Source organism: Peromyscus maniculatus, chromosome 11, assembly GCF_049852395.1.
Source record: "Peromyscus maniculatus bairdii isolate BWxNUB_F1_BW_parent chromosome 11, HU_Pman_BW_mat_3.1, whole genome shotgun sequence".
NCBI classification, from domain to species: domain Eukaryota; kingdom Metazoa; phylum Chordata; class Mammalia; order Rodentia; family Cricetidae; genus Peromyscus; species Peromyscus maniculatus.
Window position 1 is genome coordinate 40,108,051 of NC_134862.1, and position 23,696 is coordinate 40,131,746.

The following is a 23,696-nucleotide window of genomic DNA, read 5'->3' on the forward strand; positions in this document are numbered from 1 at the left end:
AGCATTAGTATCAAATTAGCATACATAGTGTAATACAGTGTTTGATTTTAAATATTACTCTTTGGGTTGCTGACTTCGTCTCTGAGGAACCCAGGACGTGGTGTGTAGCTTCTCATTATTCTAGATAAAATAGTCATTTAAAAATGGGCTCAGAAGGAAACTCAGAAGGCGTTAGAGAGGGAATAAAATAAAGATCAAGCCAGCTGGAGAGCTCAGCAGCTGCCAGGGGGAAATAGGTAAAAGAAACAAAAGGTCAGAAGTATTGAGTTAGAGCCCGAGAAAGCAGGCTCTCAGCTCTGGAGGCAGCTGGAGGCAGCTGGAGGGTGGAGGGCATCAGGGAAAGAAAAGGATGCGCTCCAAGGACAGCACAGTCATGCAGCTTCAGAGTGTGGGCCAGCGTTTGAAAAATGAACATAGAAAAAGGAGAAAAGAGAAGCTCTGTGTTTTCTGAATTAGAACTCAGGGAGTGGGTGGACTCAGCAGTTGGGATCTGTAATAAATCAACCAAAAGAGTTTCTGGGAGTAGAAAAGTCTGGCCTTCCTGGCAAGAATAAAGACATTCCAGAGACAATTATGCCCCACTCTTTGGCTATTCGACTTTTGAAAACAGTGGACCATAAGGAAATGGTATTTCCCTAGGAAGCTCTTGCTATGAGAAGGGAAAGGCTGGGCCTTTGGTGCCACCCCCGAGGTGAGCTTTTCTCCTGAAAATAGATTTTCCACTTGCCACACCATCTTGTAGGGAAATGAGAGTGGAGATAACGATGGTGGGGGGGGGGGCACACCGTACGCAGCACCTCTTGGCTTTTTCCTGTGTTAATCTTGATGGGACTCTCTCCACTATTTACACTCCTTGCTCATCCTTGAGAACTATGCTCCTAAAAAAATTTTCTTTGGATGAGCAGAAGGAGGATGTTCAGTCATTTTCCTGTAATTCGTGCTGATGAAGGGAACGGTTCCTGCCTAGGAGTGACTGTAAGACCCCATCCCTGTTTTATCTATTGCTTGAGGAAGAGGATTTGGCTTTTTTATTTTTTTATTTTTTATTTTTTATTTTTTTATTTTATTTTTTTTTTTTTTGTCGTAGGAGTTGGACGAGATCTCCGTATCATGGAGTTTAGTTTGAAATTGTTATATATCTTACTACAGGGTTTAAGCAATAGTCATCGATGGCCCCAGAAAGGGCCAGAGCCAGGAGAGTGGCGGCCATGCTTGATCCAGCACAGCAGTCTGCTGTAGTTAGAGTCCAGGGGTATGTTCCCTTGTGTTGCTTAAGAAAACAAACCAAGCAAACAGACACGGTACTGACGGTTGTATGTGGACAGTGTAGCAAAGTAGAACAAAAATGAATCCAGTGGTGGAACAGATTCAAAGGGAAGACAGGATAAGGTTGTAATCACTGAGTACTGAGTACTGGCAGTACCAAAAAATAAACAATAATGAAGACAATCCAAAGGATGGTTACAAACATGGTTAAAAATACAAATAGTATATGTGTGTGTGTGTGTGTGTGTGTATGTGTGTGTGTGTGTGTGTATAATAATGTATATGTATGTGTACACACACATATATAGGAAGAGAGGAGAGAAGGAGAGAGAGGAGAGGTTAAATGTCGTTCTCTGGAGTTAATGCTTCTCTTAAAAGCCATAGGTTGTCAAAGAGCCCAATGCCTGCCTGTGCCAGGTGTGCGAATTCGAAAGTTTTCCTGTGTCCCACCTGGTCCTACAGCCGTTCAGACCCAAGCAAACACATAGAGGTTTATATCAGTTATGAACTGGATGCCCTATGGCTCAAGCTTCTTGCTAACTAGCTCTTATATCTTGACCCATTTCTATTCATCTATAAGTTGCCATGTGGCTGTGGCTTACCAGTATTTTCACATCTTGCTTCTCCGGGCAGTGGTTCGCAGCATCTCCCTGCCTCTCCTTCCTTCTTCCTCCCTCTCCAGTTGGAATGTCCCGCCTAACCTTATCCTGCCTCACCATTGGCCAAACAGCTTTATTTATCAACCAATCAGAGCAACATAGATTTACAGCATACAGAAAGACATCCCACAGCAGGTGTGGGGTTCCTTTGTTTGAGTTGTTGCTCAGAGGTGTCCCAGAGACTCCTGAAGCAATGCAGACTACTGTCGTTGCTCTTGGCTGTCCACCAGAACTTGATGGTAAGAACCTATTGCCTGAATACACCACAGACTTTGGTCATAAGACATGGAGAAAATGAGCTGGTACAAATATGGCTGCTTCCTCCTTGCTGGCTACCTTTCATAGTACCAGATGGTGCCATAAAGGGTCCTGAGAGAGAAAAGTCCTCAACAATCTTACCAGCTCTGAAGCCTGTGAGATACAATAATGATGGGCCTGACAAGACTGCCCAAGGGCACAATAGTGATACGAACATGATGGAAAGAACCAGTTCATTTCTGATTGGATTTATGTCATGCTCCGAAAGAGGAAGTATCTCCTTTGTACAGTACAGTGCCTGGTACTGCAAATCTGGCCAAGATCTCTTGGCTGGGGAGCACCTAGGCCCTAGAGGAGAACCTATGAGTAGTCTGTTGTTTAGATATAAGGGTTGTGGGTCAAAAATAGCACCCAAAGGGAATTCCTTTAGGGAGACAAATTTCTTTAGGCAAACTCTGTTGGTTAAAACACCTGGAATTTTTCTTTATCCAAATTATTCTAAATAATAAGGTAATCTTTTCCTTGTGGTCATGGGAAATTTGAATGTTTCCAAGCATAAAAAATTGGCTTGATGATGCAAAGACCCACATCCAAACTTTGGGTGGAACTCAGGGAACCCAGTGGAAGAGAGGCAGGAAGGATTGTAGGAGCCAGGGCGGTCAAGGACACCACAAAAACATGGCCCAAAGAGTCAACTAAGCAGGGCTCATAGAGACTCACAGAAATTGAAGTGACAATTAGGGAGCTTGTATAGGTTTGACCTAGGTCCTCTGAATATATGTTATGGTGGTGTAGTTTGATGGTCTTGTGGGACTCCTAACAGTGAGAGCAGGGGCTGTCTCTGACTCCTCTGCCTGCTTTTAGGACCCTTTTCCTCCTACTGGGTTGCATCATCCAGCCTTGATATGAGGGTGTGTGCCTAGTCTTATTATAACTTGCTATGCCATGTTTCATTGATATCCCTACGAGGTCTGCTCTTTTCTGAAGGGAAATGGAAAAGGATAGAGCTGGAGGAGAGGGGAGGTTGTGGGGAGGGACTAGGAAGAAAGGAGGGGAAACTGTGGTCAGGATGTAATAGATAAGAGAAAAATAAATAAAGAAAATAAATAAGAGAAGATACCCTCAACAAAAGCAACACACACACACACACACACACACACAAGCTCAAACACTCACAGAATTGGCTAGAGTAAGGTCTGGGTGAGCAAATAACAAACACATGGCTAATTAATTGATATAATAGTATTAAAGTCTTTAAGACACACATTATGTTCACCATCTAAGGAACTTTATCACCATAAAAATTTCCTGATGTTGGCTAGTTTACAATTTGAGTTTTTAAGTCCTAATTCCTTTTTGTTGTTGTTAATTACATTTCTTCTCCACATATATTATACTGCTAATTACTCTGAGCACCACTCTCCCTTTTCTCCCTTTTCTCCCTTTCCCTCCTCCCACCCAGTCAACCCTCCTACATCCTACAGATCTCTTTCCCACGTTCATGTCTTTGGGTTTTTTTTTTTCTTTGTTTGTTTTTTTCTGATACACTATGTTTTACCCAGTGACCATGGGGTTGGAACTGTCCACTGGAGTCCAGTGAGCTCACCTGGAGGTCCTCAACCGAGGCAATGACCTCCCCCCCCCCATTCTCCCACAGCCTATCTATAGGCCATAGTGGAGGGCCAGGACCTCATGAACATCTCCCCTTTTCCAGACTGTTGAAGAGCCGGTCTTGGATAGCCGTGGTTGCTCACAGTTGCTGTGCTTTCATCATCTCCATGGCTGGGCCATGCCCAGAAGATAAATGTATAAAGCTTTTATAGTGCCATTAATCTGTTCATCCAATCCAGAGAATTGAGGGTAACAAAAACAGTGAAATTGTTGTGTAATAGGACAAATTTAACAAAAAAAAAATACGTGTCTGGTAAAATGAGTTCCATGACTGCTATATAATTCAGCAGGAATGTACCAAGTGAACGTAATTCTTCCTAATCCAATCCCCCCCCCCACCTCCACTGAGACAGCTAGGGGAAGCTTCAATCCAACGGGAAAACAAATTCACACTAAGACATATTTGTATACTTGTGTAAAGAGACATCTGGACAAAGTCTAACTGCCAAGTTTCAAAAGGTCCTTTCAATAAAGAAAAATTGTGTCCAAGGGCACGGTAAATAAACCACTGAGATGGCTGCTCCATGACAGGGAGAAAGTTTTTTATGTGGATAAGAGAGAGAACATCCAGGGGCATCTGGAAGAGTCCAGAGGAGAGAGAAAACGTAGGCTGGACATGGCCAACAGACTGGACATGGCCGGGACTAGGGAAGCAGGAGTAAGAAGCGAGAGAGAATAGGTGAGAGCAGTGGGGAGGTGTTGCCCCCATCATGTAGAGAATAATAGTGTTGTCATTATACAGAGAGTAATGGGTATCTGGGAGGAGGGAAGCCTGTGGGGAGGTGAAAGAGGCCAGGATCCCAGTGCAGACTCTGAAATGTATAAAGGTCCTTGTGAATGGGGACTGTAGGATCCTGAAGGATAGCATGGACTTTGCTATGCTGGTCAGCGCCACAGGTATATATCAATAGAGAGCCATATGTCCCTTCCTCCAGAAGCCAGGGAAATGACTCATTTTGACAGACAGGAGCATGTTCCTGAGGATAGTGGTTTTTAATCTAACCACCAGAAATCCTCCTATAGTCCAGACTGAGCTGAGCCAAGACTGTCATTTCTGGACATACTTCCTGAGACCTAACAGAAACGCTCTTGGGTCCCATGAAGTAGCTTAGCAGGCTTATGTTTGGGACAGAATACCCTGAGTTTCCTTTGGAACTATTGCTAAGGAAAGCTTCCAAAAATATTGTTTACCCCAAGAGATTGTATTTTCTGATGCCCAGGATGTTGAGCTATGTATATATTCCAGAAGAGAAAAAATGGTCATTTAGGGGTATTATGGGATTCCCACTAAGTTTCCAGCCAAAGCTTATTTTGGAGATTGAAATTGTTCCCCTTCTATAACCAATGACTTTGTCTTCTTTGGGCACCATCTATGACCATGAAGAAAGTCAGAGGTGAGTACACTGAGCAGGACTGAGTCTTTCCGGGCACACTATTCCATCCGATGTAGCCATTTTTGCTGCTTCATCACCCATGTTGTTATCTTTGCTTCTTTCTGTATTTGTTTTAGAAAGTCCTAGGGTTTTAATAATGGCTAAGTGGGCAAATGGCTAGCATCCAGCGATTCTAAGATTTGCTGACTCCTCTGAAGGGCTGGCCAGAGGAATTCAGAAATTCTTTCTCATGCAGCAAATATGTAGCAGCTCAATGGGCGTGTATTATAGCTGTTCTGTTTTCTGCCAGGGGCACTTCGGTGAAGACTATGAATTCATCCACTTGAGCAGATTTATTGATCAGCAAAAGAGCATAATCCATAATCCACCAAGAGTGGAAGTAACTGCATGTCCTGCCTAAAAATAAATAAATAAATAAATAAAATAATAAAATAAAAAAATAAAAAATAAAAAAGCCCGTGTCCATCCCAAAGATAAGAACTAGCAGCAAGTGAAATCATTCTGCATTTTTCAGAGCTGTTTCAAATGTCTCTCCTAGAAGCAAGAAGCATTATCCAGTACTGAGCACAGCTATGTTCCTCCTCTTCTAGTCCATCTGATAAAGGGTGTGGTGAGGCAGGAGGATTGAGAGAATTGCAGAGCGCCAGGGAAGAGGAAGCAGAAGTGTCTCCTGGGAAGTTAGACCTCCCTGAGTAGTGTAGGTGTGATGTGAGTGGAGCAGGATTCTATGGAGCCGGTCGGCCCTAAGTGGTGGAAGGAGAGGCTGGAGTGGCCTCTTGAGGTCTTTTCAGTAGCACAGCCATGGCAGCCACGGCTCTCAGCCAAGGAGGCTGTGCACTGGCTAAGGGAGGACTGGAGGACCCCATGGGCTTGCGTTCCACATCCCCCACTGCCGCCCCCTCCCCTGTGGTTCTAAATCAGCATACCCTTTCCATTCCCTTCCTTCTCAGGAACAAAGGCAAAAAAGAGAAGATTATAGACTGCCTGGTCTAAATATAGGGGCCTGGTTTAAACATATCTTTAAGGCTTAAATTGCCACCTCTTCCTCCAGGCCTAGTTGTACAGTATCAGATTGGCCCTGTTTACAGTTCTTATATAGTGACTGTACAATTAATGAATAGTTTGGAGTATAATTTCAGTAACAACCAGTTGGTCCTAGGGTCTCTTTAATCGTTCTTTTGTTTGGGGTGTAGAGCATTTACTAATAACAGAGATACCATTCAGATTGTTAAACCTGAGAATTGCGGAAAGAAAAGCCAAATCCACAATTGTCCAGCTAAAGCAAGCTTTATTCTGGGGTGCACCTGGGACTGGCCGGTCTGGCTGCCTCTCCCTATGTCGAAATTTTAGAGAGCAGCCCCTGCTGGCCTCTTGAAGTCCCTTTTGTAGGAGAGATCAAGTGTCCCAGGGTGAGAGAGTTGGCTGCTCTACACTGTTGGAAAAAGACAATGAAAGGGAAGGAACAAGGGTCAGGCTGTGCATCATGTGAATGGGGTCGCAAGTTTAGTGTGGGTTGAAAAACACGTTTGCAGTTTACATCAGATCTAAGGAGCAGGAATTTAATCTTAATTTACAAATAGAAACTAACTTGCAAGGGCTTAACACAGGACAAACAGGAGTTTATTCTTTAACTACAAACAGAAACCTTTACCTGCACAGGACAAACAAAAACTTCTTTATCACAAACAGGAACTTTAACTTGCAAGGGCTTAACATAAGACAAACAGGAACATATTCTTAACTGAACCCTTAACCTGCAAGGTATAGTTCCCCTGTTTGGTCTCACAAGCTATATGAGCAATCCTGGAGGAGTCACCCTGTAACATGGGTATTTAACCTCTGTGGGGCGTTTACCCACCACCCCCACAGTTCCCCAGAGTTTTCTTGAGTGCAATCAGCAGGAAATATTAGATAGAAGGATTTATAGCGGAGAATCTTGCGGAGATAAACAGATAGAAAATAAAGGATAGCCTCGAGAGGGCCTGGAACCTATTCCAACGGGCCCCGACTCTCTCTGGCCCAGGGTTTTTATAGAGACGCCAAGGGGTGGAGCAAAAGACCTCCTCCCCCAGCACAGCCAAGTGCAGACCATCTCAGACACCTGCACTCAGGCCCGTGGTCCTGATCATCCTCTATTCGGACCTGCTGGGTAAAGCCACGAGGAACCCAAGAACAGGCTCCCACAAACTTCCTGTGGGCAAAACTGCATTTTGTGTCTTGATACCTTCTAGCCTGTCTTAGCGAGTTGCTAAAATAAGAAAAGTTGACCTTTGAGTCAAGCATCATGTGAGGGAGAAAAGAGCAGGTCCTCTGTAAAGGACTCTTAAACAGAGAAACAGGACACCCAGGCTTCCTGCCAGGGAGCAGCTTTATTTGTGCTGGAACTGGCTCAGCAGATTGGCATCCAAAGGCTGAGCCCCAAGCACAGTAGGGCTTCTGCTTATATACATTGCAGCCCCTTGGTCCCCCTCGTATGGAAACATCTATCTCCATGTGTAGTCTCAGGCTACAGGTCTATGATATTAAGAAGCTATAGGAATGGGTTCGGGTTGCTATGGCATTGAGCACCCACGAATGTGGTGAGGGTGAGCATGCACACACTAGTGCTGGATTAGGCCTCTTGTCTTTCCCTTGTTCTAGGAGGACCCTTACCACAATCCACATGTTGAATTAAATCAGACTCCTGAAAGAATTGTAAATATCGTGAGACTTATTTTATTATTATTATTTTATATTTCATAAAGCCCAGAGCCTAATTACAATGATCTTGGGCCGTCTTTAGCCCCCTAATAGGTAGCCATTCCTTGCCTACCTCTGTCAGACCTAATGCCCTGTGACCAACAGATAAAATCTTTTAGAATGTGTCAACAAAACTAGACTTTCTACCCACCAAAAGGCTGAGTCACCACAAACATGGAGACCCATAGATGACATTTCTGTTTCCTCCACCCCTCCCTGATGTTCCCACCAGCATATTTGAAAAGTGTCTTCACTGATGACTTCCTTGGCTGTTACGATAAAAAAACTTCATGAAAATGCTTCCATATTGGAACATGGGATCCATTTGGGGTAACCTTATCCTATGTCCCTGGTCCATGGTCACTCATATTTGGCTCCAGAATAAATGATCTCTTCTCCTTTTTGAGTTGAGGGCTGTGTTTCTGTATCAACATCACTAAACTATTTCCTACTCTTGCTCACCTCAGAAGCACGTTTTCTCCCCAGGGGGCTGGTTTTCTGCTTGTGTTTGTTACCTCACCCATTGTGGTGTTGTTCAGTTTTGCTCATGTGTGTCTGGTCCTTTTGTCTTTCAGCAACTTGTAAAGCCACAGTCTTTCCCCTGGGAGTCAGAGTCTAGTTTAGGGGTCACATTACATCCCTCAAGGCTATCGAAAAGGACTGAGTCCCCAAAGCCCTCAGTGAATTTGACGGTGGCTTCTGAACACTTCTCCAAGATCAGCTTTTATATGTCTCTGATCTTAAAAGGAAAAGGGGGGTGTCCATCCAAGTGTCTTTCTTTGTCTGGTCAATCCCTGTCTCTCATTAAGAGCAGGAGGGGAGGAGATTTTCAGGAGGGAAGACAGGTTCTGGATGAGCCCTGGGCCCTCAGAGTGAGGAAGAGACTCCCTTGCCTGCTTTCTGGGTCTTTAGCCACCTGGGAACCTCTGGTGTGAGGGAAGTGTGAATTCTGGGTGGGTAAAGCAGTCCTTGCTTAAGTCTGGGTAATCTCTAAAACAAATAAGGCCTGTGCATAAGGCACCTTCGAGCATTTACCCTTTTCTGAAACAAATCTCATTGTAAAATGGCATTCTTGGTGCAAAAACATGGCTTGCACACCAAAGGGAATAAGAAATAATTTATTCTGGAGCTAAATGCCGGGGACCATGGCCTGGGAACTCAAATTCTGTTTACCCCAAATTCCATGTTCCAGTAACTAGCAATTTCATTGTTTTTATAATAACAGAACAAAAAGAAGTCATAAATCAAGGTGTTTTTAAGAATACATTGGTGGAAACGTTAAGAAGGTAGTTACAGCGAATCAAGGAAATCTGAGCTGTAGGCCTCAGGAGCTATGTGACGCCTCTTAGCCTTTTGGTAGGCGGAAACTATGGTTTTCTTAATAATACATTCCAAAAGGTTTCTTATCTGTTAGTCACAGGATGTTAGGTCAGTCACAGAGGTAGGCATGGGATGGTTATTTAGGGGGCTGCAGATGGCCCAAGATAAAGTGTAAGTAGACTCTGGACCTGCAACATTCCAACCTCTCCACAGTTCTGACATTTAAATCAGTCAGTCAGCCTTTGAAGACTCAACTTTTTCCCAGGATTCTTGCTTGAAGTGTGTGTGGGGACAGGGGGGAGGTGGGGGCTCCCTCTGAAGGTTATTTCAGACCAGAAAAGTATGAGGCTTTTTTTTTTAAGGTCTGTGCATCAAAGTGATCACAGTGAGTAAGGAAACAGTGGAGGGAAGCCTTCGTTGAAGATAAGTAGCTATCCATCTGTAAGTTAAAAAGAAATAAAAAGTAAAAAGCTTTGGTGAGGCAGGAAAACAGGAAATTCTGGAGTTTGATATGAAAGATGAAAGGTCACAGAAGGGGAAAGACTGTAATGACTCGTAAAAGGTCACTGGCCACCTCACTTCAGCCCCCTTCTCTCTGCCTCTTCCCTTCTTGGAGCCAGGCCACAGGGGAGGCATGGAACACATGGAACACCTCCAGGTTCCTGTGGCCATCAGTAAACGATCTCTGTTCTTGTCATGATCTGTGTGCCTTCGTGCAAGTCATTGTGAAAGGAGCATGAACCTGGAAACGTCAGTGGTTGCCCTCTAGACTCAGTCACCCGCTCGAGATTTTCCTTTTTCTTTCCTGGCTTCATGAGCAACGACAAGGAGAGAGATCAGCCCTTTAGAGACCCCCATTTTTCCTGCCCTCCTTCAGGAGTACCAGGAGGAAGGGAAGCCTATTGGACTAGCCATTCCCACTGAGGTCACTTGGATACCTGGTGACCTTGATGGATTCTTCCTGCATTTTGACTGGCTGGTCTTGATCTGCCTGTGATGGATCCAACTCTGGAATAAATACTGAGTCTCCCATGTCAGGGATGTCAGCCACTTCCTAGTGATTGTGTGAGTCGGGGAGCATCTGTGTTCCCTCCTTAGACATCCCCTCGGACCCGTTTCCTCAACTTCATAACTCACCAGTCCGCATCATGTTCCTCAGTCCAGATGGGAAGCAAGCACCTGCAGTCAGAGTTAATTCTCCCACTAATCCCCCCCAAAGAGAGCTGTCAGTCAGCTGCCTGGATTAGGAGCCGCTCATTGTAACTGATCGCCTGCAACATGATGTTAAATCCCTGTAATCTGCAGATACAGGGCATAAAAAACACAACAGCAACAACAAAATACAGGAAAAACGCAACCCCCAGGAAGGCTCCCCAGGAACATCATGGAAGAGGGGGAAAGGATTTTAAGAGCAGGAGGACCAAGGCAAGATAAACTCTTCTAAAAAAAGGGGGCGGGGAGAAAGAAGAAAAGATACCATCTGGAGGATGGGCAATCAGGTTAGATCTGGGAAGGGGGGGTGAATTTGATCAAGATACATTATAAGAAATTCTTAAAGAATTAATATTTTAAAAAACTTTAAGCAGAAAATAAGTATTACTCATGATCCATCTCTACCCACCTCACCCGCAAGAGACTCTCCAGTGTGAGCACAAACAGCTGAGTGTTCTTCCTAAGAACATATGTTTGCAGGAAAACACAGCTGTAAATCCCTGCCTGTGCGCACACACACAGACACAGACACACACACACAGACACACACACACACACACACACACACACACATACACAACACACCTGGATACAGATCACTGTTTACGACATTCAGCTTTGTCACATACTTTGAAGAAAAAGCTCATTAAAAATTGAAACATGATTGAATAGCAAGGCATCAAAAAAAAATGAAAAACAGTGAAGGAAAAGACAGTCCCAGGAATATGCTCGCAGTCCTTAGCCTGTCCATGTCACAGCAGTTGGACACTGAGAGAAAGAGACGACTCGGACATGCGGTAAGCCAACTAAAAGTCTTTATTCGCCGGCCAGTGACTACACTGGGTGTTCAGGGTCCCAGGGTAGCACCAAGCCTTTCTCAGGGTGACCTTTTAAGCACAAAAACCACATCCTTTGTTGACATGCTTCAGTTAACATGAACAGTTAGCCAGAGCCGAGGTTAGTCCATTTAGAGACTTTCCCAGAACTCTGGACTTTGATGGATTAGGTCTTTGTTTTCATTTTGGCAGGTGGTGCTGTAAAGTGTCAGTTCCACTGAGTCTGTCTGATAGTCAAAAGGGATGTATTCCGGGTTAACTCACAATATGCATAAGGGAGTTGGTCACAGGAGCCAGGAGGGGTGGGGCGTGGTCCAATGCGGTTCTCCAGAGAACTCCACCTTCGTCTGCAGCACCAGCATCCAGCATCCAAGACCTCAAGGTAGCCAAGAGAGCGAGCACATACGCATTCCAGGTCTTAAGGGGTCCACCTAGGCCATGCCCCCCTCAGAGCGGGGGAGGAAGGGAACCTAGCAGTTACCTGCTTTCTGCCAGGGGTGGTGCTTCAGGGTAAAGCACAGACCACCACCCCTACAGTGCTGTCCATGTGCCAACTTACAGCCTGAGTAGTACTTCCATCATGGAGTCAGTTGTGCTAAGGTCTGGGGGCCTACTAAGGTCTGCATGTCTGTTACAAATCGATTTGTCCTCTGACCTCTACACATATGCCATGGCACATACGTGCCCCTCACCAATAAATAAATACAGGTGAAAATTATTTTTAAAGACATAAAAGGGATTAAATTAATAAAACATGCTCTTGAGATGACTAGTGTTGTCAACTTGACTGAATCTGTAATTTTCTGGGAAATAGGCCTCTGGACACACCTGTGTATGATTGTCATCATTATATTACTGATGGGAGAAGACCACCCTCAGCTGTGAGTGGGACGGTCCCTTGAACAGAGGATCTTAGACTGTAAGGTGGAGACAGCATGCTGAACTGCAGCCTGCATTCATTCCCATCTCCTAGTTGTTGATGTGATGGGACTGGATGTTTGACTTTCCCATCATGATGGACTGTGAGTTAAAATAACCCTTTTTTTCCCTCGAGTACCTTTTATCCAAGTATCTTGCCACAACCACAGGACAGAAACCAAGATGAGTAGAATAACTTTTGGTGTGCGATGATTCCTGCTGGTTTGCTTGCAAATGATCTCCAAGCTTTCCCCTTTTCTCTGCCTCATGAAATCACATGACTCAAATCTATACAGAACTTTGAATTTGCTTAATAGAGTCGCAGGAGCCTTGGCAAAAGGACCTAAGCAGTCAGGAGAAGCTGGCTAAGTTGAAGTTACCAAAATAAAGGACTGGATAATTTGGGCACCTTGAATGGTATTTTTGGTATTTTAATTCATAGCAAGTGTCAAGAAGCTAGCTAGAAGGAAGAGGAACATGTTGAATTATGTGAGAGAGCTTGCTCTTCTTTGCAAATCCCATGAAATAGTTGCCTGTAGTTCTTTGTCTAGGGGTGGGACCCTGAGGAAATTTCCCTTTTCTACATTGAGGTATCCATTGATATTGCCATTGTTTTGGTCTTGTTTGTGCAGCCATTTCGGTAAGAGACTGTCTCACACGAGTCTTGTGGCTTCCTGGTATTCTCGTATCTCATTCTTACTGTCTTTCTGCCTTCTCTTCCTTGACATTCCCTGAGTAGTCAGCCTTTAAACCATCTACATACAAACAACTCAAAAAATGTACACAGCAGGTTTTGTTTAAACACACACATCTATGTATGTAACACATGTAATCAAATAAACTATCATCTTTGGGTGGGGCATGGGAGGAACTTAAGGGAAGGTATCCAGGAAGAGCTATAATTCTATTTCAATTAGAAACATTTTTCTTTAATTTTTGAGATTACAATTACATCATTTCTCCTTTCCCTTTCTCCCCTCAAATTCTCCCATGTACCCCTCCTTGCTCTGTTTCAGATCCATGGCCTTGCAGCTGAAGTTTTCCTGTGTCCTCAAGCCCACAGGCTTCAGCTGGCCTAAGAGAGACAACTAGGAAGCTGTTTTTAGCTCCGTTTTAGAATCTTTTTTTTTTTTAAATCTTTCTCAGGTTTTAGGTGGAAACTCTTGCCCCATGTTGGGCACCATTTGTAGCTGAAGTTTTCCTATGTCCCACCCAGTTCACAGATGCTCAGACCCAAGTAAACACACAGAGGCTTATATTAATTAAAACTACTCAGCCATTAGCTCAGGCCTACCACTGTCTAGCTCTTACACTTAACACTCAGCCCATTTCTGTTCGTCTATATGTTGCCACGTATTCCGTGGCTTTACCTGTGTGCCATTGCATGCTGCTCTCTGGACGGTGGGCTGGTGTGTCTCCTGACTCAGCCTTCTTCTCAGAATTCTCCTTGTTTATTTATCCCACCTATACTTCCTGCCTGGCTACTGGCCAATCAGCATTTTATTTATCAACCAATCAGTGCAACATAGATTCATAGCATACAAAAACATCCCACAGCATGGCCTCTTTTTCATTAGTTGTTATTACATGCATATTTGTATGTGTACATACATACATATTCCTAAATATAATCTTCTCAGTCTGTACAATGTTACTTGTATGTATGTTTTCACAGTTGACCATTTGGTATTGAATAACCAATTGTGCTCTTCCCTGGAAAAGACTATTTCTCCTGCACTCAGCATTTCTTAGTTGTCTGTAGTTCTTGGCATAGGATCGAGGCCACATAGGCTTTTCCCACCCCCACTTTGGTGTGTCACTTAGTGTCATTCTTTTTCAGCAATTGTTTAGGCAGTCATGTTGGTGAGAATTTATGGATGTCACTTCTGACATTACTCAGAGACATATTTTTTTAAAGGGAAAAAAATCGCATTAAATGAGCTAGATGAAAGACTCTACTTCCTACTGTGGCTTCTGAATCCTGAGAAAAAACACACAACATGGTCCTCACTCTGTTGACCTACAGAAAAGGCAGGATGTGGTCTTCTGATGTGCTGACTATGTAGAGAGTACATGAACTCCTGGGAAAGTCAAACAAGACAAAGGATTGTTATTCACTGAAGAAACAGTTCTTAAAAAAAGAAAAAAAAAATATCCTTAGGCTGGGCATGGTGGCCCACGCCTCTAATCCCCAGCACCAGGGAGAGAAAAGCAAGTGGATCTCTGTGAATTCAACATCAGTCTGATCTACGTAGTAAGCTCCAGGCCAGCCAAGGCTATTTAGTGAAACTCTGCCTCAAAAAATAGTAACAATAACAACCAACCAACCAAACAAACAAACAAAAACACTCTTTGCTGGGTAGCTTACACCTAAAATTTCAGCACTGAGAAGCTAAGACAGGAGGATTGCTGAAAGTTTGAGGGTAGTGTGGACTACACAGTGAATTACAGGCTGTTAAAACACTTCAGGCCTAATCCCACAGCCTGAACCAGGCCACACCTCCCTGCAGCTCTCTCTGGGACAGACAGTGAAGAAGCAATCTGTGCTGTGATTTGACATCTCTCCTTTTATGGTACCTGGCTCTCCAAGCTCCCTGCCATGTATGTTATACTTATCTAAATCATGTGGTGTGAAACTTCCTACCACCCCTAAAAGTCTGTATCACCTATGGTAGTTTGAATGTAATTGAAGGGTTCACAACGCGGTTGCATTTACAAGGCGGACACTTCCGCCTAGCCATTTCCGCATCAAGAGCGTCCTGTAGCTAGGATACCTGATGGGCCCGGATATCTCCGCCTAGCAAGTTCCAGGCCAAGGGGTCTCCGTGATCAGAGCCCGTGGCATTGCATGGTTATGTAAGCGCACAACATGACCATGTGATCTACGCACACGCGTAGAGTAGTGACGTGACCTGGCCACGCCCCCAGCGGGTTTTAAAAGTCCGGCGCGATATTCCCCACTCTCTTCTCCATGCACGTGTCTCTTCCACAGGCCTGCACACTCTCTGTCCTTTGTTTCTAATAAACTCTATAAGCGGATTCTGTCGTGTTTCGTGACGTTTCCTTGTAGGGGTAAGAACACAACGCAGACAGAAAACTAACAGTAATGGCCCTTCATAAGCTCACAGGGAGTGAGTGGCACTTTTAGGAGACGGGGCCTTCTTGAAGTAGGTGTGCCCTTGTCGGAGGAAGTGTGTCACTGTGTGGGTGGGCTTTGAGGTCTCCTATGCTCAAGCTATGCCTAATTCGGTTCACTTCCTGTTGCCTGCAGATCAAGATGTAGGACTCTCAACTCCTTCTGTAGCACCATGCCTATCTGAATGCCACCATGTTCTGCCGTGATGATAATGGACTAAACCTCTGAACTGTAAGTCACCCCAATTAAATGTTTTCCTGTATAAGAGTTCATGGTGTCTCTTCACAGCAATAGAAACCCTAATGAAGACACCACCCCTAAAAATTCATTAAAAAAAAAAAAAGCAGACCTTCCCTTTGTTCTGGGGGCTAATTTGTGACTCCTTGGGAAGATTCCTGGGGAATTTGGTCCAGAGATGAAGGATGCTCTCAAAAGAGGCTCTTCTAGCCCTTCCCCATACTGTTCCTCCCCTCCCTCCCCCCCCCCCAAATTTTTTCTCCCCAGTCACATCCTTAGGGAAGCGCCTTTCTAGTCTTTAAAGGGAAGCCTCTCCTTCCCTTTAAGGCCTCATCATACTTATATTGAATTATTCCTGTCTAATGTTCTCTCTCCCCTTTGAGGCCCCATCATGGCCTTGAGGCCCTCTCATTTCAATAAACTCCATTAAAGGGAGTTGTGTCAGCTTTCCATTGTAGACAGATAGCTGCTGTTATCTACTTGTTATATTTAACATGAGCCAACAGTGTCTCAAAAACAAAAGTAAACAAATTTAAAACACATCTTGCTGAGCGTTTGCAAATCTTATCAATAGCAGGGGTGTTCATTTGGGACTGGCTTTACCTGCATGAGTCAATCTATGAGCGTGCCTCTCCTGCCCCCAACCCGAAACCCTCTTTACTTCCAGGATCTGTTCTCGCTGTCTATTCTCTGTCTCCTGTGCCCAGGGTTCTGCTGGGGACTCCAGTTTCATCCATCTTTGCTGTCTACCCCTACTACACAAATAAAACCGTAACAACTCTGGTAGCAACAAAAATTCTGAAGAGAGAAACTTGGTCTCTCCTTTTGCCTACCAAACCACTGAGACAAGGGACCACAAGAATCAACATCTCCCCAGAAACCCCATGCTGAGGGAGTAGAAAGGCTGGAGTGTGGTGACAGACAGAGGAGGAACTTGTCTCCCAAGAGGAGGTTTCACCAGTGTGGACCACTTGTCAGACCTTCCTGCAGAAAAGACTGAAGCTGGGAGGAGGAGGATGGACAGGAGACTCCTGGACCAGAACTGCTTTTGCATAGCATGTTCCCTCTGTTTAAACCTAAGCCTCATGGCTTAGGTTTAGTCCTGAGGTTGGACTTGGGAGTTACTGGATCTCTCCCATTTGTTCCTCTTCCCAGGGTGGCCACATTTTCTCTATTTTGCTATCACTGTTTAATTGGCATATCCAGAATCAGTGCTCGGTCATCTTGTTAGGACTGTCAGGGCCCAGGCTTGGGCTCTAAAAACTCCAGTAATAAGTCCAATGAACCAAAACTGATTTCCCTTCAAAATAATACCAGGGGATGGCTGCCTTGGTTTGCTGGTGTGTCTAGACCCAGACCAGCCTTGTCAAAAAGCAGCCTTCATTTCTTCTAACAGCCTTTATGCCTACACATAGACAAAAGCCCAGCTATTTTGATGCTTCATGTCTAGGTGGCTTCCCTTTTACAGTCCTCTCTTGTAGGGGTCATGAGATCATTGTACTCACAGAGAATCACTAAGAAAACAAGGAATGTTAAACACACAGGGTTGCCTCCACAATGGAGGAGATAAAATCAAATTCCTGCATTCCTTCTAGAAAGTTGAGGGAGGAGGATGTTAACGACCTGGTGACCTTTTTGCTTAGGGACAGACCTCGCCCTAATTCCCCAGAATGATTATCCCAGACTGTTCCCTCTCTAGACTATTATCTTTAGTCCCCAGTTAATAGAACTCAACCTTTAGAGAGATGTCACATGTATTTTATGGTCTGCTGACTGATAGGCTGTCTCAGTCAGAGACCACAGTAGAGTCTAGCCCTTTTAGCCACCTTCATGGTTACATATACTTCGTAAAGGAGTGTCTAAGTAGTCACACATTAAGCTTTATTGTGCACCTGGATTTGGAATGATTGTTGCCTAGAAACCCTTTCCAAATTCTCCTGTGTTTAACTATGCCTACAATAAACCACCTGGCATGAAGACTCTCTAGAAGTCTTGAATCAAGTTGACAAAGTCAATCTGAACCAAGTTTTCTTTCTCACCTCTTCACAATCCACTTCCCTGTGGGACAGCTGCAGAGACCCCCGCCTCTCTACCCACTCCTACCTATTTTACATAGAAGAGAGACTTGGAGAATTTCTTTTAACCAAACTCCTTTGTCCTTCCTACCTTAGGTCCTACATTTTTTTCTTTGGACTATAAATCGTGATCCTGTGACGTTTATGGGTGATCTTTTCTTTCCTGAAACCATCTTTCATTTCATGGAATAACACTTTAAAATGCTCCTGTGTGTCAAGACTAATTTAGTTGACTATACTGAACTCTCCAATGATGTCTTTTACTCCAGTTTAGCTGGAAGTTGTCTGATCTGCATTGTCAGCCAGCAAGCCCACATGACCATAATCTCTCCAAACCCTGAAACGCCATTCCCATATCCATCTGGTAAAATCCCTTTACCACACCTGTACCATTTCCCCACAAACACTGAACCTACTTGTGACAGTGGCAGGATCACTGATACTGGAATCAAGATTTCTTTTTTTTTTTCTATTATTTAAAACAATTTTTAAATTTAAATGTATTTTGTTCATATTCTTCCCCTCACCCAAGACTTTCCAGATTGTCTCCCCCTTTCTACCCACCAAACTTTAAGTTCTTTATCAAAAAAGCAAACAAAATCCCAATATTATAACAAAACCAAGAAAAAAATAACCCCTTCCAAACACACACACACACACACACACACACACACACACACACACACACACACACACACACCTACCAAACTGCAAACAGATAAAAGTACACAAAAACTATAGAATCCAATTAAACATTGGTCAACTACTACTGAACATGAGGCCTGTCCTGGAGTGGCTGACATCCCAGTGTCATTCTACTGGAGAAAACTACAAGTTTTCAAACTCAATTCTTTTTCCATCATTACACAATTCAGAATTTAAGCCTAGCTCCAGGCTTTCCAGTAGATTCTTGTAATCTGCACATCCATTCATCCTTTGAATAGTAATGTTTTAAGCACTCACAAGGTACCAGTTTTCAAACTAAGTGCTGGCACGAGACTTGAGGGAAAAAGCATGATTTCTGCCTCCGTGAAATTTACAGTCTAATGAAGAAAATGATAAATAGGTACTGCACAAATAAATATAAAATTATAAAATGCATTGTTACAAATGAAGAAGGCCTATGAAACGCGCTAAGAGAGAGTCATGGGGGACCCACGTTAGCCTGGGAGGGTCAGGAAAGTACCCCGTAGATATGTGGCCATTAAGCTAATGTGTGAGAGAATGGGTAGGGACTGATAAAAATGAAAATGACTACCGAACAGGCGAAGAAAAGGGTGTGGGTAGGACCTATAAGAAGAAAGTGCTTGAAGTACTCCAGGACGTGAAAACTCGGGGTGGCAGGATAAGGACCCTGGATAAAGGTCAAGGGTTAGATAGGACTGCAAACCTACGGATCCTGACAGCACATGTTGCGGTGTTCGGAATTCATTCTAGTTTCAATAAAACCTCATTAGGAATTTTAAGCAACAGATTAATGTGATAAAATTTTAGGGAACTCTCTTGCTCTGTGTGGTGGGATAGAAAGACAGAGAAAACTAAGTAGGCAAGAGAAAGACAAAAGGGCTTTTCACCTCTGTATTGGGTTTCCACTTCCTGGTGGTTGAGAGTCAAGGACCTCAATACAGCTGTCAAAATCAGTGAAGCGTGTCTACACAGAGATGACGTCTATTTTCGGAGGTATTTCAAACATGGTTAAAAACAACAAATGCGCTTGTGTTGGGCCAGAAGGTATGTGACCTTTGAGCTTAACCTTATCAGGGCACCCTCTCATGACTACATCTGAACCACACACCTCATAAAGTACCTTAAAGTTTCATTTACAAAACAAAGTTCCTTAAGATAAGAAAATCAAGCAAGTCACCCCCTGGTGTATTTTTACTTAAATTTTAAACTTTGTTTAATATTTGAACCTGGTTGCAAAATATATTTGAGCATTATGACTTCAAAAGCAACAAAATCACGTGTATAACTAACAGCTATTGCTAAGATGTTGCTCTTTCCACCCTCCACCTCCAGGAAATCTAAAGCATGACAAGCCCTGCCTTATCAATATTTAATAACCCCAGGCCCATTTCAGACTGACTTATCCTGAAATCCTATTCTGTGTTAAAGCCAAGATCTCATCTTTACCTGGTAATGGGCTGGGGACAGGGTCGGGGGGAGATGGGGGACGGGGGATGGGACAAGGCAGAGGTTCCTCCATCTTGTATTCTTGCTGAGGCTGTCCCTAGGTTTAACTAAAATCTGATCTCCTTGATGGAAAATCCCATGGAAAACTACCCAACTCTACCTAGATGCCAAAGGTCAGGCTGTCCCAGCTAACTTATCTTAGCCTTTGTCAAAACTGCCTGTTTGTGCGGAACCTCCTTCAGCTCGCCTCTTATCTCAGCTTCTGTTAAAACTGCTTGCTTCAAACTGCTCACTCTGCAAAGCTCCCTCTCTCCCTTGCAGCTGCTGAGCAAGATGCCTGGACTAGGTCTCTGCCCTTAAAAACCCAGTGTTCTGGACATTCAGGGCCACACCTAGGTCCCCGACTGCAGCTGGAATAAGAGCTTCCAATTAGCTCTACACTGTGTCTGAGTGCCCATCTCTGGTGAGCTCCCCGTTATAACCTGTTGAGAGGCTCAACTACTCAGGCAACATCTGGTAGGATCTGGTTGTGTCTCCTCCACTACTGCCAACGTGAAGGTAGCAGGGGGGTATACTAAGTATTATTGATCATAATTGATATCATGATTGATGGGAGCTTAGGCTGGAGAAATGGCAGAAAAGATACAAGTAGGAACACTCCAAATAAATATACTTTGGAAGTGAAACTAATGTTTGCAAATGCATTAAATTCAGGGGGAAAAAAAGAGACAAAACAAGTCAAGAGCAAGTCCCAGGATTGATGGATGGTGCTCTTGACTAATGTGGGAGGGAGGGAGAAGAGAGAGTTGGCAGCTTAGGGCTGGGCATGGCAGACAGAAGAGGTAAAACAGGGGATATGCTAAATTTGGGTGCCTTTGATATTCCCCATGAGGAGATGTGAAGCAAGCAGTACTGCTGGTCATCTGCCATCTCTGCCCTGCATGGCCTAATGTGGTATTGTATCTCTGTGGTCTTCATGAATCCTTGGATTCAATACTTTTAAGAAAAAACAAAAAACAAAAACCAGAGCCATGAAAATCCAACTCATGTTGGTATGTGACAGAGACAGCTAGCCACCCACTAAATGTCCGCTGTCCTCATCCCAAGGAGGCATTTAGAACAGATATCAGCAGCTTCAGATGCAAGAGAACATGAAGATGAGTGGTGGGTGCATCTCTAAGGAAAGAGGGCTAACTCTCTTCCTCTTCTGGTTTTGAGACTTCAGCACAACTGACTCCATGATGAAAGTACCATTCAGGCTGTAAAGCTCAACACGTAAACAACACCACTGGCCAAAACTAAAACAAAGGCCTAGTCCATCAAAGTCCATAATTCTAGGAAAGTCTCCAAATGTACTAACCTTGCTTTTAACTTCTGTAGTTCCACTTCTGGCTAACTGTCCTTGCTAAACTGAAGTATGTCAACATAGAACATAGCTTTTATGCTTAAGAGCTCACCCTGAGAAAGGCTTGGGGCTACACTGGGATCCCAAACATCCATTGTAGTCACCAGCTGGTTAATAAAGACTTCCTATTGGCTGAAACCCATGTCCAAACAGTCTTCTTTGGTGGCTACCCCACAACATTTTGGTGCAGACAAATATAGAGACATTGAAAGTCACATGCTGAAAATATGGAAAAACAAAAACAGGACCTTAAGTCTTCAAACTTCAAGGACAGATGACCAGTAAGAACCATTTTAGAATACACACACACACACACACACACACACACACACACACACACACACACACGAAACTTCTCTTGTGTTATATCACTTAAATGCAAAGGATTGTTTCTTTAATTATACCTATAATCATAGGTAAAAATACCTATAATTTTTACCAAATTCTTAAATATTATTAAGGATTTACCTTAATAATATTCTTCTCAGGGACCCAGAAGAGAAGCTACAAATGGTGAGAATTATTTTTCAGAAAAGAATCTAAGTACACCGAGCTCTTAGTCCGTCTACTTTATTCCTCTGGGATAAGATTCTATCTACACAGCTACAGTTCTGTACTCAAGCCTAGCTCCTTTCTTGTCTGATTTCTCGCTACCTTTATCTGCTGTCCCCTCTAAGTTCTATCTTAATTCTCTCATCTTAGTTCTGCCCCATCTTGGTCTTTCTCATCTTGTTCTTACCCATCTCATTCTTCCTCATCTAGCTCTTCCTCATCTTCCATCTCATTATCCATCTAGTTCTCCAGTCAAAATCTTCCAAATCCTCTCTAAGTCTCTGAGGTTTACAGTTATACACCCATGTAACAGCAGTAGCCTATTAAAAACAATCTGTCATTTAACACAATCGCCACTGAAATTCCAGTGCAATTTTTGCAGAAACTTAAAGAGGAATCTTAAAGTTCAGAAGACACCAAAATCAGATACAAATACAACAATAAAATAAATGTATCAGTCAGTCTTTCTGATGAACATAGATGTGAAAATTCTCAATTGTAAACTGAGTTCTAGAACACATCAAAGAGACCATTCTTTCTGATCAAGTTGGTTTTATTACAGGGCTGTAGATATGGTGCAATACATGGAATTCAATAAATATAGTTCAGTTCATAGATAGGCTCAAGGTTAGAAACCATGTGATAATCTTAACAGATGTACAAAAGGCTTTTGACAAAATCCAGTATCTCTTCTTGATAAAATCCTTGAAGAGACTAGGGATTAAATGAATGTATTTCAACATAACAAAGGCAGTATCTGTGTAGGAGGCATGGAAGTCCTTGTGCTCACAGAGAAACACTAGGGGAACCTAGAATGTTAAATGCACAGGATCATCCTTTCAAAGAAAGGGACGTATAACCTGTTAACCAGCCAGAAGGCTGGGAGCAGATGTAGTTACTAGCCTGGTGACCTTTGCACTGTGTGGCTGAGACCATACAGGATGCTCCCCTAGACCTTCATCAAAAGGTTTGTTTTTCTCAGTTAACCTACAGAACCCATCTTTATGAAAAGAGTCATATGTACTTTATAAAGTTTCGATGTAGTCACATCAGATCTTTATTTAGCTTATTTTGTGTTTTATTGTGCACACAGGATTGAGTTAATTATCACCAGGAGAGCTTTCGCCAAATTGTGCTACACTTAAATATACCTAAAATAAACTACTCGGGGTCAGACTCCCTAAGTTTGAACAAACTCCAGGTACTTAGTCATGTTGAGCTGAACTACCTTCTTACCCCCCATACCTCCCTACACACACACACACACACACACACACACACACACACACACACACACACACATCGTACTCCCATACCCTCCACCTATATACATGCATATGCATTGCACTCACATAATCCCCCATACATACATACATACATACATACATACAAATAAATAAATGATGAAATTTTCTCATTTGTATTCACTTTGTATTTGACAGTTTCCTATAATGTATTCTGATTATTCTTCTGCCTCTCATATTCCCCTCCTCCATTCCTGTCAAACTCCCATCCCTTCCACTCCCTTTCTCAGATTCACAGCTATTGGGTTTGTTCTGTGACCCATTTGCCTTAATCATTTTTGTGACTATTGGATTACAAACTCTCTTATGGAGCATGGTAGAGTCATCAGAGAGTATTCAAATGAAGGCAATGATTGCCCTGCTTGCTGAATTTATTAATATCAAATAGTTTAGCAGTGAGGGGCAGGGCCCCCAAGGTCCTGTTCTATCCGTACCTGACTGCTGATGGGCCCATCCTTGTGCAGACCTAGTACAGACATCCACAGTGATTGTGAGTCCATGACTGCAAAGGCTGTGTTCTGCTCCAGAGATGACATTCTACAGCTCTTCTCATTATCTTCTAGACCTTACATTCTGTCCAC

The 23,696-nt window shown here is 43.4% G+C and overlaps 1 long non-coding RNA gene across 1 annotated transcript in view; it reads left to right on the forward strand.

The window, feature by feature from the left end:
- Positions 1-15,642, forward strand: part of LOC121821232 (uncharacterized) — a 57,953-nt gene extending 42,311 nt beyond the window's left edge. Inside the window, exon 3 of the long non-coding RNA XR_006061926.2 lies at positions 15,545-15,642. This is a non-coding gene — a long non-coding RNA (uncharacterized LOC121821232). The remainder of the gene's footprint in view (positions 1-15,544) is intronic.
- The last annotated feature ends 8,054 nt before the right edge of the window (positions 15,643-23,696 follow it).